The 14,224-nt window shown below is 44.8% G+C and overlaps 1 long non-coding RNA gene across 1 annotated transcript; it reads right to left on the reverse strand.

Moving 5' to 3' along the window:
* Nucleotides 1–566: 566 nt before the first annotated feature.
* Nucleotides 567–10,823, reverse strand: LOC310847774. The gene is made up of 4 exons (XR_014566015.1): nucleotides 10,133–10,823; nucleotides 9,406–9,480; nucleotides 5,938–6,022; nucleotides 567–817 (listed from the first exon to the last, which is right to left on the reverse strand). It is a non-coding gene; the product is annotated as an uncharacterized lncRNA (long non-coding RNA).
* Between the last annotated feature and the right edge of the window lie 3,401 nt (nucleotides 10,824–14,224).

The raw sequence follows: 14,224 nt of genomic DNA on the forward strand, positions 1-14,224 counted from the left end.
AGTGCGACCAAGGCAGTTTCAGTCCCATGATGAGGCCTGAATCCCGACTGGAAGGGATCCAAATGGTCCGCTTCTTCCAGGCGTGCCTGGAGTTGTTCGGCAACCGCTCGCTCAATCACCTTGCCCAAGAATGGAAGATTTGAGACTGGGCGATAGTTGGCCATTGTGGCCGCATCTAAAGATGTTTTTTTAAGAAGCGGTTTAATAACCGCCTCTTTCAGCGGGTCTGGGAAGGCTCCCTCGCAGAGGGAAGCATTCACCACCCCACGAAGCCCATCGCCCAGTCCTTCCCGGCTAGCTTTTATAAGCCAGGATGGGCAAGGATCCAGGAGACAGGTGGTTGGTTTCACTCGTCCAAGCAGCCTGTCCACATCCTCGGAGGTAACAGATTGGAACCGACTTTTCCCCCTTAACATCCCAAGAGAATTTTCTTATCGTAAAAAGTCTTATCTTTTGGGACAGCGGGTTGTTGCACATGACATCCAAATCAACTAAAACTGTACAGCCTGAATTTGCTGGAATACAACTGAATCCCATGCAAAGAGAGTGACAGTCTAGACTCTAGATGCACCCAACTGATTATTTATTTATTTATTATTAAATTTGTATACCGCCCTATTCTCACAGATCTCAGGGAGGTTCACAACAAACTTGCATGCAAGTGCATTTAATGCAACAATCTAGCATGCAAGCGCATTTAATGCAGCTGATGGTCAGGATCGCAATGGCTGCACCATCTTAGAGAAGAACTGCACTCTTCATGGTTCATGCGCAGAAACACGAGATATCCTTGCCAAAGAGGGAAACATCTGGATTTCTACAACAAATCAGGGGAGGGAAAGAGAGAAACTGTGTTTAGATATCTTAATTTTCTTGGGCTGTTTGATTTCCTCTCCCCATTAAAAATTAAGAAAGATGGAGAGCAAATCCATCAGCGAGAAAAGCAGCTCACATTTAACAGCTGCTGTTGCCCCAGGTGATCAAAGGAAGAAGTCACTGTTGACTGCCCTCTGCATGCAGAGAATTACCCTGCCAGCTGGCAAGGAAACGAGAAAAGAGGCATGCTGGGACCAAGCCCATAGGTAGGAAACCAGCAGGCAGGAAGTAGGAATGCTGGGCCTCAAAAAATATATACCGTATTTTTCGCTCTATAACACGCACCTGACCATAACACGCACATCGTTTTTAGAGGAGGAAAACAAGGGAAAAAACATTCTGAATGAAACAGTGGATGTATCATTTTTGTGCTTCATGCTGTGGCCACAGACATGTGATCTGATGGTGAATTTGGGGTGACCCAATGCAAAAATCCTGAGAATCCCTGTGCATCCATGGTTTGTAACCACGTTTTTGCACCATTGCAGCCCCAGGCAACAGTGGGTGCGTGATTTTGGGGGGGCAGGCTGTAGCCATGGACATGCTATGTGCTCTGATGGTGAATTTGGGCTGACCCAATGCAAAGATCCTGAGGATCCATGTGGATCCATGGTTTGTAACCACGTTTTTGCACCATTGCAGCCCCAGGCAACAGTGGGTGCGTGATTTTGGGGGGGCAGGCTGTAGCCATGGACATGCTATGTGCTCTGATGGTGAATTTGGGCTGACCCAATGCAAAGATCCTGAGGATCCATGTGGATCCATGGTTTGTAACCATGTTTTTGCACCATTGCAGCCCCAGGCAACAGTGGGTATGTGATTTGGGGGGGGCAGGCTGTAGCCATGGACATGCTATGTGATCTGATGGTGAATTTGGGGTGACCCAATGCCAAAATCCTGAGAATTCCTGTGGATCCATGCTTTTTAACCACATTTTTGCACCATTGCAGCCCCAGGCAACAGTGGGTGCGTGATTTTGGGGGGGCAGGCTGTAGCCATGGACATGCTATGTGATCTGATGGTGAATTTGGGGTGACCCAATGCCAAAATCCTGAAAATTCCTGTGGATCCATGCTTTTTAACCACATTTTTGCACCATTGCAGCCCCAGGCAACAGTGGGTGCGTGATTTTGGGGGGGCAGGCTGTAGCCATGGACATGCTATGTGATCTGATGGTGAATTTGGGGTGACCCAATGCCAAAATCCTGAGAATTCCTGTGGATCCATGCTTTTTAACCACATTTTTGCACCATTGCAGCCCCAGACAACAGTGGGTGCGTGATTTTTGGGGGGCAGGCTGTAGCCATGGACATGCTATGTGCTCTGATGGTGAATTTGGGCTGACCCAATGCAAAGATCCTGAGGATCCATGTGGATCCATGGTTTGTAACCACGTTTTTGCACCATTGCAGCCCCAGGCAACAGTGGGTATGTGATTGGGGGGGGGCAGGCTGTAGCCATGGACATGCTATGTGATCTGATGGTGAATTTGGGGTGACCCAATGCCAAAATCCTGAGAATTCCTGTGGATCCATGCTTTTTAACCACATTTTTGCACCATTGCAGCCCCAGGCAACAGTGGGTGCGTGATTTTGAGGGGGCAGGCTGTAGCCATGGACATGCTATGTGATCTGATGGTGAATTTGGGGTGACCCAATGCCAAAATCCTGAGAATCCCTGTGGATCCATGTTTTTTCACCACATTTTTGCACCATTGCAGCCCCAGGCAACAGTGGGTGCGTGATTTTGGGGGGGCAGGCTGTAGCCATGGACATGCTATGTGATCTGATGGTGAATTTGGGGTGACCCAATGCCAAAATCCTGAAAATCCCTGTGGATCCATGCTTTTTAACCACATTTTTGCACCATTGCAGCCCCAGGCAACAGTGGGTGCGTGATTTTGGGGGGGCAGGCTGTAGCCATGGACATGCTATGTGATCTGATGGTGAATTTGGGGTGACCCAATGCCAAAATCCTGAGAATTCCTGTGGATCCATGCTTTTTAACCACATTTTTGCACCATTGCAGCCCCAGACAACAGTGGGTGCGTGATTTTTGGGGGGCAGGCTGTAGCCATGGACATGCTATGTGCTCTGATGGTGAATTTGGGCTGACCCAATGCAAAGATCCTGAGGATCCATGTGGATCCATGGTTTGTAACCACGTTTTTGCACCATTGCAGCCCCAGGCAACAGTGGGTATGTGATTGGGGGGGGGGCAGGCTGTAGCCATGGACATGCTATGTGATCTGATGGTGAATTTGGGGTGACCCAATGCCAAAATCCTGAGAATTCCTGTGGATCCATGCTTTTTAACCACATTTTTGCACCATTGCAGCCCCAGGCAACAGTGGGTGCGTGATTTTGAGGGGGCAGGCTGTAGCCATGGACATGCTATGTGATCTGATGGTGAATTTGGGGTGACCCAATGCCAAAATCCTGAGAATCCCTGTGGATCCATGTTTTTTCACCACATTTTTGCACCATTGCAGCCCCAGGCAACAGTGGGTGCGTGATTTTGGGGGGGCAGGCTGTAGCCATGGACATGCTATGTGATCTGATGGTGAATTTGGGGTGACCCAATGCCAAAATCCTGAGAATTCCTGTGGATCCATGCTTTTTAACCACATTTTTGCACCATTGCAGCCCCAGACAACAGTGGGTGCGTGATTTTTGGGGGGCAGGCTGTAGCCATGGACATGCTATGTGCTCTGATGGTGAATTTGGGCTGACCCAATGCAAAGATCCTGAGGATCCATGTGGATCCATGGTTTGTAACCACGTTTTTGCACCATTGCAGCCCCAGGCAACAGTGGGTATGTGATTGGGGGGGGGCAGGCTGTAGCCATGGACATGCTATGTGATCTGATGGTGAATTTGGGGTGACCCAATGCCAAAATCCTGAGAATTCCTGTGGATCCATGCTTTTTAACCACATTTTTGCACCATTGCAGCCCCAGGCAACAGTGGGTGCGTGATTTTGAGGGGGCAGGCTGTAGCCATGGACATGCTATGTGATCTGATGGTGAATTTGGGGTGACCCAATGCCAAAATCCTGAGAATCCCTGTGGATCCATGCTTTTTAACCACATTTTTGCACCATTGCAGCCCCAGGCAACAGTGGGTGCGTGATTTTGGGGGGCAGGCTGTAGCCATGGACATGCTATGTGATCTGATGGTGAATTTGGGGTGACCCAATGCAAAGATCCTGAGAATCCCTGTGGATCCATGCTTTGTAACCACATTTTTGCACCATTGCAGCCCCAGGCAACAGTGGGTGCGTGATTTTTTTGGTGCAGGCTGTAGCCATGGACATGCTATGTGATCTGATGGTGAATTTGGGGTGACCCAATGCAAGGATCCTGAGAATCCCTGTGGATCCATGCTTTTTAACCACATTTTTGCACCATTGCAGCCCCAGGCAACAGTGGGTGCGTGATTTTTTTGGTGCAGGCTGTAGCCATGGACATGCTATGTGATCTGATGGTGAATTTCGGGTGACCCAATGCAAAGATCCTGAGGATCCATGCTTTGTAACCACATTTTAAGTGGGGAGCAAAGGAAAAACAAAGAAGGGACATTAGAGGGGTGTGCAGAGAAGCAGCTGGCTAAGAATGCAGGAGAGGGATTTAACGGGAGGGAGGAAAGAAAGGCAAAAGTTTCCCCCCACCCAAGCCAGCCATCTCTCTCTCTCTCTCTCTCTCTCTCCCTCCCTCCCCCCTCCCTCCCCCTCTCTCTCTCCCTCCCCCCTCTCTCTCTCCCTTCCCCCCTCTCTCTCCCTCTCCCCCAGCAGCTTGCCTGGAGGGGAGGGGCTTTCCCTGCTCTTTGTTCCGTTTCAGCAAACACAGCAACGAAACAGAGAAGGGTGGGCAGTAAGACCCTGAGGCAGACTGCAGGAAAGCAGCCGCTTCCTCTTTTCAGGTTTCGCTTCTCCGTGCAGCGTGCAGCCCCGCGATTTGATTTTTGCTTGATTTTTCGGCTCCAGGGACCACACATTCGCTCTATAACACGCACAGACATTTCCCCTTCCTTTTTAGAAGAAAAAATCTGCGTGTTATAGAAGGAAAAATACGGTACATTATTTTGAATGGTAAAATCTTTCGAGTATGTTTTTTATCTAAGAAGAGGAATTCATGTGTTTTTTTTCCCCACTGAAGCAACTATAACAGTTTAATGCATTCCCCTTCGACCAGAAAACTCAGATGAGGGTGGATTAGAACCCTGGTATTTCCAGTTCTTTCTCAGTAGTGATGTATGGAAGTGAGAGCTGGACCATAAAGAAGGCTGATTGCCGAAGAATTGATGCTTTTGAATTATGGTGCTGGAGGAGACTCTTGAGAGTCCCATGGACTGCAAGAAGATCAAACTTATCCATTCTGAAGGAAATCAGCCCTGAGTGCTCACTGGAAGGACAGATCCTGAAGCTGAGGCTCCAATACTTTGGCCACCTCATGAGAAAAGAAGACTCCCTGGAAAAGACCCTGATGTTGGGAAAGATGGAGGGCACAAGGAGAAGGGCATGACAGAGGACAAGATGGTTGGATAGTGTTCTCAAAGCTACCAGCATGAGTTTGACCAAACTGCGGGAGGCAGTGGAAGACAGGAGTGCATGGCGTCCTCTGGTTCATGGGGTCACGAAGAGTCGGACACGACTAAACGACTAAACAACAATTTCCAGTTCAACTCCAGCCCTATATCTACTAGATCACATGTTCAAAAACACAATTTTGCATTCATCTAAGACAAATGAATGTAGCTCCAGGGGGCAAGCCAGGGTTTTTTTTGCCCCAAGTGAAACTTCCAGAGGGGTGCCATTGAGGATCCCAGCCTGTGTGTGAATAAATGTGCATGGGGGTTGCCGAGCTGGGTATTTGACCTGGGTGAAGTAAAGCCAAGTTTTGCCCTGTATAAAACACAGAGGAGTGTGATTTTATGTCCATATCCTGGCTGCCCCCTTATGAGTTACAAGTTTGTGGAGGACAAAGGAAACGCTTGCTTTCTATTACCACAAATGTGGTGTTTGCTCCCAGTTGTCAGGACTCATTCCTTAAATAAACCTTGCCTTGCTGATCTGAACTGATTTCCTGCATCCACCCTGGTTCCAAGCTGCTTCCTTGCCTGATTGGTCCAGCAAAAGAAAGCAGCCCCTGAGAAAACATAGAAGAAAAATGATTCTGTCATGACGATCTGTAATTGTTTTGAAACTTCTGTAATAAAATTGGGGTTTTTTCCCCCTGAGGTAATCCTATACTACAGTTATGCTCTCTTGGGATCCACAGAATTTGGCACAAGCCCCAATATCCTGGCAGAACACAGGGGAAAACTGACGTTGGAACACCTCGGGTGTGTCAGGAGAACATCCAAAAAGGTTTAGGATTGTGAAAAGCCCAGTGGAGCAGCAGACTCTGAACATATCCTATATTCCTCCAAACCATGGCCTAAGCCAGGCATAAGCAAACTCCGGCCCTCCAGATGTTTGGGACTATAGTTCCCATCATCCCTGACCACTGGTCCTGTTAGCTAGGGATGGTGGGAATTGTAGTCCCAAACATATGGAGGGCAAGAGTTTGCCTATGCCTGGCCTAAGCAATGATGCAACTTTGCACCAGCCCCAGACCTAGTGCAAAAATGTTCCCGTGCATTGACATAAATGAAAAGGGGGGAAATAGACAGTGCTGCCACTAACAGCCAGCCAGGGTGGCCCAGTGGTTAGAATGTTGGAACATAACCTGGGAGAATGTTGGAACATAACCTTGAGCTCCTTGCAGGAAAGGTGGGATATAAATGCAATAATAAATAGAATGAAAGAAAACAGCATAGGAAATGCTCAGCATGCAATCACACCCTTGTTGTTATTTAGTCGTTTAGTCATGTCCGACTTTTCGCAACCCCATGGACCAGAGCACGCCATGCACTCTTGTCTTCCACTGCCTCCTGCATTTTGATCAAACTCATATTAGTAGCTTCAAGAACACTGTCCAACCATCTCGTCCTCTGTCGTCCCCTTCTTCTTGTGCCCTCAATCTTTCCCAACATCAGGGTCTTTTCCAGGGAGTCTTCTCTTCTCATGAGGTGGCCAAAGTATTGGAGCCTCAACTTCAGGATCTGTCCTTCCAGTGAGCACTCAGGGCTGATTTTCTTCAGAATGTATAGGTTTGATCTTCTTGCAGTCCATGGGACTCTCAAGAGTCTCCTCCAGCACCACGATTCAAAAGCATCAATTCTTCGGCGATCAGCCTTCTTTATGGTCCAGCTCTCACTTCCATACATCCCTGCTGGGAAAACCATAGCTTTTACTATACGGACCTTTGTTGGCAAGGTGATGTCTCTGCTTTTTAAGATGCTGTCTAGGTTTGTCATTGCTTTAATCACACCCTACCACCCAGGATATTAAACCAGGGAGACCACAACTTGGATGGAAGGATGTGGTGCATGGGATTATATTTCTTGGCCCTCAGGTTGCATGCACTTAGAGCATACAAGGGGACACTGTGGTGAAGGGAAAGGGGCAGGGACCGTACCACTGAATAACATTAAAAAACAACCCCTGGACATGCACCATTTTGTGTCTCCTTTCCAACTCTTATGAGTAAGATGGTTGAATTTTGAAAATAGATTCATATAAAAGCTCCCTTTAAAACTGTTGCATCGAGATGTTAAGAACCCAGAAGTGTCAGTGAACAAAAATAACCTGGTGCTCTGTTAGGTGTTCATTTGTACATGTGGTTTTCCTTTCCCTCAAACTTTCCCTATTTCTCCAATCTCTTGAAAAACTTCTAAGTGAGTGGGCGTCTGCCTACTCCTGTGGAGTGACTAATAGGTTAAAAAGTCCTCTTTTGTTTCCTTGATGAAGAAAACAAATTGAACCTAATGGAATCAAGAAACAAGGTATGTGGTTGGAGATTCAGGTGGGAAGCAGGTTGACTATTGTTTTAGAAGGTTGTAGTGTTAGCAGAAGACTGCCAATAAACAAAGCCAACATTAGTCATTTTGCCTGACTGGAAGAAATTTAAATTGCTTCTGTCAGGTTGTCTGTATTTGCAGCTGTCCCTATATAGAAGGGATTATCTCCAGAATCTGGTCTGTTAGCTGAAAATATTTGATGTGCCGTGTGTGTGTGTGTACACACACATATATTTCAGCCTTGTTTTCCAGGTCTCTAGGTGTTTAAAGATCTGACTGGACTAGGGAATGTACTCAGGCTCAGGTTGTACATATGTGTAAGTAAACCATATATCATTAAGTCTCCATGGTCCATCATTCCCAAAAGGAAACACAAACCCTGGATAAGCACCTAAAAACCCTGGAATATCTCACTGCTGAGAGATTAGGATGGCATGCAACAACACTTTCTGAAACCACAGAACTACATTAGGGGTGTGCAACAAGAGGGTCATTTAATTTTACTTAAACTTTTGCCTAAAGTTTTAACTCAATAATTTCCTATGAAGGATTGCTGTGCCATGCATTAAAATTCACAACGTCCCACTGTATTTTTAAATTTTTTTACAATGACTCATACACTTAACGTTTCAACAACACTCTGGTTGCTAGGGTACGTGTAATCAGTGTGACATCTAAAAGTTCCTGTTAAAAAGAGTTTTAGGTTTTGGAATATAAGGAACAAAGCTTCACATTTATTACCTTCATAAATACCCCCTCTTAGTATTTAATTATGTAAATCAGCTTGACATTTTAAAAGTCTTCAAAGAAAATTGATCTTTAGAGTTCACAGTCTCCATCTGATAACTATATGATATACTCTTTCCATTTTTGTGAATGATCTCCTGCCATCTTTCACTTGCAATATGGAAGTTCCCTTGCTGATTTCTTGGGACTTTATCTTTCTTCTTCTGTTTAACTTCACCACAGGGCAAAAAAAACAGACAATAATCATGTTTCTTGCCTGCAAAAAAGACTTTTCAAGGCGTACAGGCAGCTGGGGCAAAATGCAGCCCAGGTACAACACTCCTCAGTTCCAGTGATTTCAAAAGGAGGGTGCTAAACTCCACTATTAAATTAATAGGATTGTAACATTGGCTGGATTGTACCTTTGACATTCTGAGTAGTGTTTCATAGTCCAATGGAAAGTGCAGATTATTACTTTTTAAGCCCTAAATCAATGGTCCTCAACATTTTTCATTCTGGGGGCATGTACACCCGCTCCCCACTCAGAAACATAAAATAAAACACAGACCAAAAAAGTAGGCAACACTTCCCAAATAAATAAAAGAAAAAATGGTAGAAACCAACAGATTCCCCCCCCCCCAAAAAGCCTACAGAGCACCCCCACTTGGAACCCAGAAGCATTCTAAGGGAAAGCCAGGTAAGAGGGTGGGGTGGTTGCATCCCTGCATTTTGTATCCAGCTAGTCCAGCTCCAATTATGGTAACAAAACAAAAAAAATAAAAATACTAGGGGCAGGGGATCTGGGTGGTCACAAAGCAGGGAGGTGTCTCCATGACACACAGTGCCCTCAGTGTCACAATGGGGACCCCAATCTCTAAAACATTAAGACCAGAATGCTTGCCTTCCACTTGAGCCTTTCCACTGTAACATGTATTTGTTGGAGGATGTGGCGTTTGCCCATTCGTTTAGAAAATGTCTGTACAGGGGAGAGAGAAAGGGTTAAAATGTAGACCAATAGGAAAGCCGGAGGTGGAGCCTACCTGTTTATAAAAGGGCTTAGCCTTTGAGTTAGTTGGTGGTGGTTAGTTGGTTGGTTGTTTGGTTGGGAAAGGCAGTTGGAAATAGAGAGACAGTTAGTGCAGTGGGTTCTTGTGTGAGGGGAGGTAGAAGAGACAGGATAAAATAAGACTAAGAAGGTAAAGAATAACAACATTTGGAATGCAGTTAAAGTTTGTTTGTGTTTGAAATAATCTTTGTTAACTTGAGAACCTGACTGGGACTAAGTGATTTACCGGGGACTGTGGGTTAAACCACAGAGCCTAGGACTTGCCGATCAGAAGGTCAGCGGTTCGAATCTCCACGGTTCGAATCCCCGGGTGAGCTCCCGTTGCTTGGTCCCTGCTCCTGCCAACCTAGCAGTTTGAAAGCATGTCAAAGTGCAAGTAGATAAATAGGTACCGCTCTGGCGGGAAGGTAAACAGCATTTCCATGTGCCGCTCTGGTTCGCCAGAAGCGGCTTAGTCATGCTGACCACATGACTCGGCCAATAAAGCGAGATGAACACCGCAACCCCAGAGTCGGCCACGACTGGACCTAATGGTCAGGGGTCCCTTTACCTTTACCTTTACCTGTTTGGTGGCAGCGGATTAGTGGTGTATGGGTCAATAGTCCGTGAGACGACTGGGGGCTCCGTACGAATGCCACAGAGGGTCTTATCATCATTTCATCAGTCACCACCATCAAAAGAGGGCTTTCTCCAGGGTTCATTCAGTACTTTATCCCTTGCTGGGCACCATGTTCTCTGGAATTTGCCTGCAGAATGGTGAGAGCCCTGGAGACCAAGTTCTACGAGGAAAGATCAGAGGAACGAAGTATATTTTAGCCAGGAGAAGAGGTTATTAAGAGGGAATATGATACTGTCATTTTCAAAGGGATGCCACATAGAGGTGATGAAGCACATTTGTTTTCAATGATTCTAGAGAGCAGGGCCCAAACCAATGGAGTCAAAATACAAGAAAGGGAGCTTCAGCTAAACATTAGGAAGAATTCCTGATAGTATGAACTGTCAAGAAGGTAGTGGGCTCTTTTTCACCAGAGGATTTTGAGTAGAGGCTGGATGGCCACAGATCAGCATCTGCAACAGATGGGTCTAGATGTCCTTTGAGGTCTCTCCCAAATTTTATGATCCTGGGAAATCTGCTTTGCCCACTTCCGGTGAGCTTTTCATTGCCATTTTAAAAACCCCTCATGTCGTTTCAAAAAGCTTATGGACTTAGCTGAGTTTTGTATTGGCTACGATCCCCTAACTTTGTGTTTGCTGCTGATGCTATTTATTGCTTTCATACATTAATTAATGTTGTAAGCCACTTTGGGCATTGCAATGCAACAGAAAGTCTATCTATAACCAGTGGCGTAGCGTGGGTTATCAGCACCCGGGGCAAGCGCGCCCCCCCCCCGATGTTGCGCCCGGTGCGGCCGCCCCCCCTGCACCCCACACGCTACGCCACTGTCTATAACTGTTTTTAATAAATAACATAATAAATAAATGTTATTTTCTTGAGGAAATGCATGCGGAGTTGCACAGTATTGAATGTACTTCGGGAAATTGCATCCCTTAATTAAAATAATATGTGTTACAAAGTCTGTCCTACCCAAGCATTTTAAAGTAGTTATTATTTAAAGTATTAGTTTTTAATGGTTTGTTATTGATTGGTTGGCTATGAGTTTTGACATATACATAGAAAAAAATGGGCAGCTTCAGAGAGAATTTCAAAGAGAAATTACAGGGCATTTCTCAGGTCTCTAATGTAAGAAAGTCAGAACTGATTCAATTAGCAGAAAGACAAAAGGGGTCCGATGCACTGGAACCATTTCAAAATTACTAAGACAAAAAAATGCCAGCTCCCTAAGAGTGCTATAGAGATCTGTGCTTTTAATAGACAAGTAAAATCAGGAGGTTATACGAGACCATCTAAGCGTCACATCCAGAGCCATTTTTTACTTTCTCACTCATTCTTCATCCACATAAATATAGGAGTAACTTGAGATGTGTCCAGCAGAAGAAGGACTTGCATTTAGCTGAGCAAACACAATTGAACTGTCTAATTAGATTATATTGCTATTAAAGTAATATCTCTGAACCACATTACAGTGGTACCTCGGGTTACATACACTTCAGGTTACATACGCTTCAGGTTACAGACTCCGCTAACCCAGAAATAGTACCTCAGGTTAAGAACTTTGCTTCAGGATGAGAACAGAAATCGTGCTCCAGCAGTGTGGCGGCAGCAGGAGGCCCCATTAGCTAAAGTGGTGCTTCAGGTTAAGAACAGTTTCAAGTCAAGAATGGACCTCCGGAACAAATTAAGTACTTAACCCAAGGTACCACTGTACTCATTGCATTAAAATCATTATTTGCAGGTGTACCCCATTTTAACTCCAGGCAAGTAGATGGGAGCAAATGCATATCACAATAAATGATTTTGGAATAATGGCAGCTGCATGCATATTCACAGGGAAACAGGCTGTGGAAAAGGCTACTGTCCACAGATAAGTTTGTACCGGTAAGTTGTTTCAGGTTGCCTTGGGCAAGTTAAAGCGACTAACAAATTTAATTAATTAGTTAATTAATAATATGTTTCAGAAGAATAGTTGTGTTTTTGTTTTGTTTTTTGTTTTGGGTGGTTTTTGCAAAAAATCTTATGGCATCTTTTAAAAGCTAACTACTATAATTGCAGGATGACATTTCAAAGGCAAGTGACCACTTTGAGGCCCAAAATGCTGAAACATGAAGAACAGGGCTGTTCATTTAATAACTTGTCTCATAGTTCCTTCAGTGCCCTCAAAAGAGACACCCATGCTGATGTATGCAGAATGCAGATTATTTACATTTAACTGATTAACTGACCAAATGGCACCAACTCCTACATGTCTACTCAGAAAGAAGAAGAAGAGTTTGGATTTGATATCCCGCTTTATCACTACCCGAAGGAGTCTCAAAGCGGCTAACATTCTCCTTTCCCTTCCTCCCCCACAACAAACACTCTGTGAGGTGAGTGGGGCTGAGAGACTTCAGAAAAGTGTGACTAGCCCCAGGTCACCCAGCAGCTGCATGTGGAGTCGTGGAGACGCGAACTCAGTTCACGAGATTACGAATCCACCACTCTTAACCACTACACCACACTGGCTCTCGAAATCAGTCCTGTTGCATTCAGTAGCAGGTTTCCTCCTGGGTAAGTGTGTACAGTATAGGAGTACAGCCTAAAAAGTCTCATTGTTTGATGGAGGAATATAGCTTTTGTACCATATCTTTGTACCATGGTTTTTGTTTCCTCCTCTCACATTGTAATAATGTGAGAAGTAATTAGTATGTGAAAATTAATTTTTAAAAGATGCATATAAAAAAAACCTATTTACGCACAGAATACAGTAATCATTTCTCATTGTTGTAGGCAGACAAAGAATGTATATCAATTGTAACTCCTCTCAGGTCAATTAGCTTAACACAATTTGAACTGGAACACAGTAACCTCCTAGTGTGCTTTTAGAATAATTCTTTACCAGATATTGTTTTACCCAACAGCAAACAATGAACCCACTCTGGAAACAAAAGAGTGTTCAATCAGCATTAATGAGTCATATCAGAATGTTTTTTCACTGGAAACTTAGGTCATTTTATATTGGAATCACATAGAATTACGTGCAATGTCTTTTCTTACCTTGCCTATCTCTTAAAAAAATTAGCTCAGAAGGCAATTCTAAGTTTGATCTAAATCTCTCTCTTCTTCCATACAGCTAAACCACAATGGCAGCAATTCTAAGCATACAGTGGTACCTCAGGTTAAGAACCTAATTCGTTCCTGAGGTCCGTTCTTAACCTGAAACTGTTCTTAACCTGAAGCACCACTTTAGCTAATGGGGCCTCCCGCTACCACTGGAGCACGATTTCTGTTCTCATCCTGAAGCAAAGTTCTTAACCTGAGGAACTCAGGGTTAGTGGAGTTAGTGGAGTCTGGGTTAGTGGAGTCTGTAACCTGAAGCATCTGTAACCTGAAGTGTCTGTAACCCGAGGTACCACTGTACTTACTTGGGAGTAAGCCCCAGATAACTCAGCAGGGCTGACTTCTGAATAAATAGGGTTGTGTTGCGCAATCTTCTTCTTTCTTCTTTGATGATCACTTGTAGCCGAGTAAGATTGTCTTCCATAAACACGGTTTTAACAGTGAGCGCTTATGCACCAACACTGGATTATAAGCTTGCACAATACATCAGTGATGATTATAGGTCCTGTACAAACTTCCTCACCCCAATGGCATGCCAAGTAGACAATGTGTTTTCTTGCAACACTCATCGTTATGTTACCCAGCACATCTAAGTCTGATAAGCATCTAAAAATGTTTTCATCTAAATGCAGCTCCGGATCTATGTGAAAGCATTGACTAAAGCTTCCATCAATTTATCAGTGCCAGATTTTGCTCACAGGAGCTCTTTTGTTGTAAGAGCTGCTAAAATTAGAGCTAAGAAGTAGCCAGCATCATGCAATTTTAGCTATTATAGCTACCTGGAACCTCCCATGTAGGTCTGATTGAGAGATGCTGAGGACAAAGGGTAGAGGTACTTGCATAGCCTGCTCTATAATTTTGCCAAATCTCTGGGGAAAGCAGCATAAGGCTGCATCTGAATCATGTAGCTTTACTGACATTGACCTCTACAATTTTCGG

The sequence above is a fragment of the Podarcis gaigeae genome, assembly GCF_964106915.1.
Source record: "Podarcis gaigeae genome assembly, chromosome: 1".
Lineage (NCBI taxonomy): Eukaryota > Metazoa > Chordata > Lepidosauria > Squamata > Lacertidae > Podarcis > Podarcis gaigeae.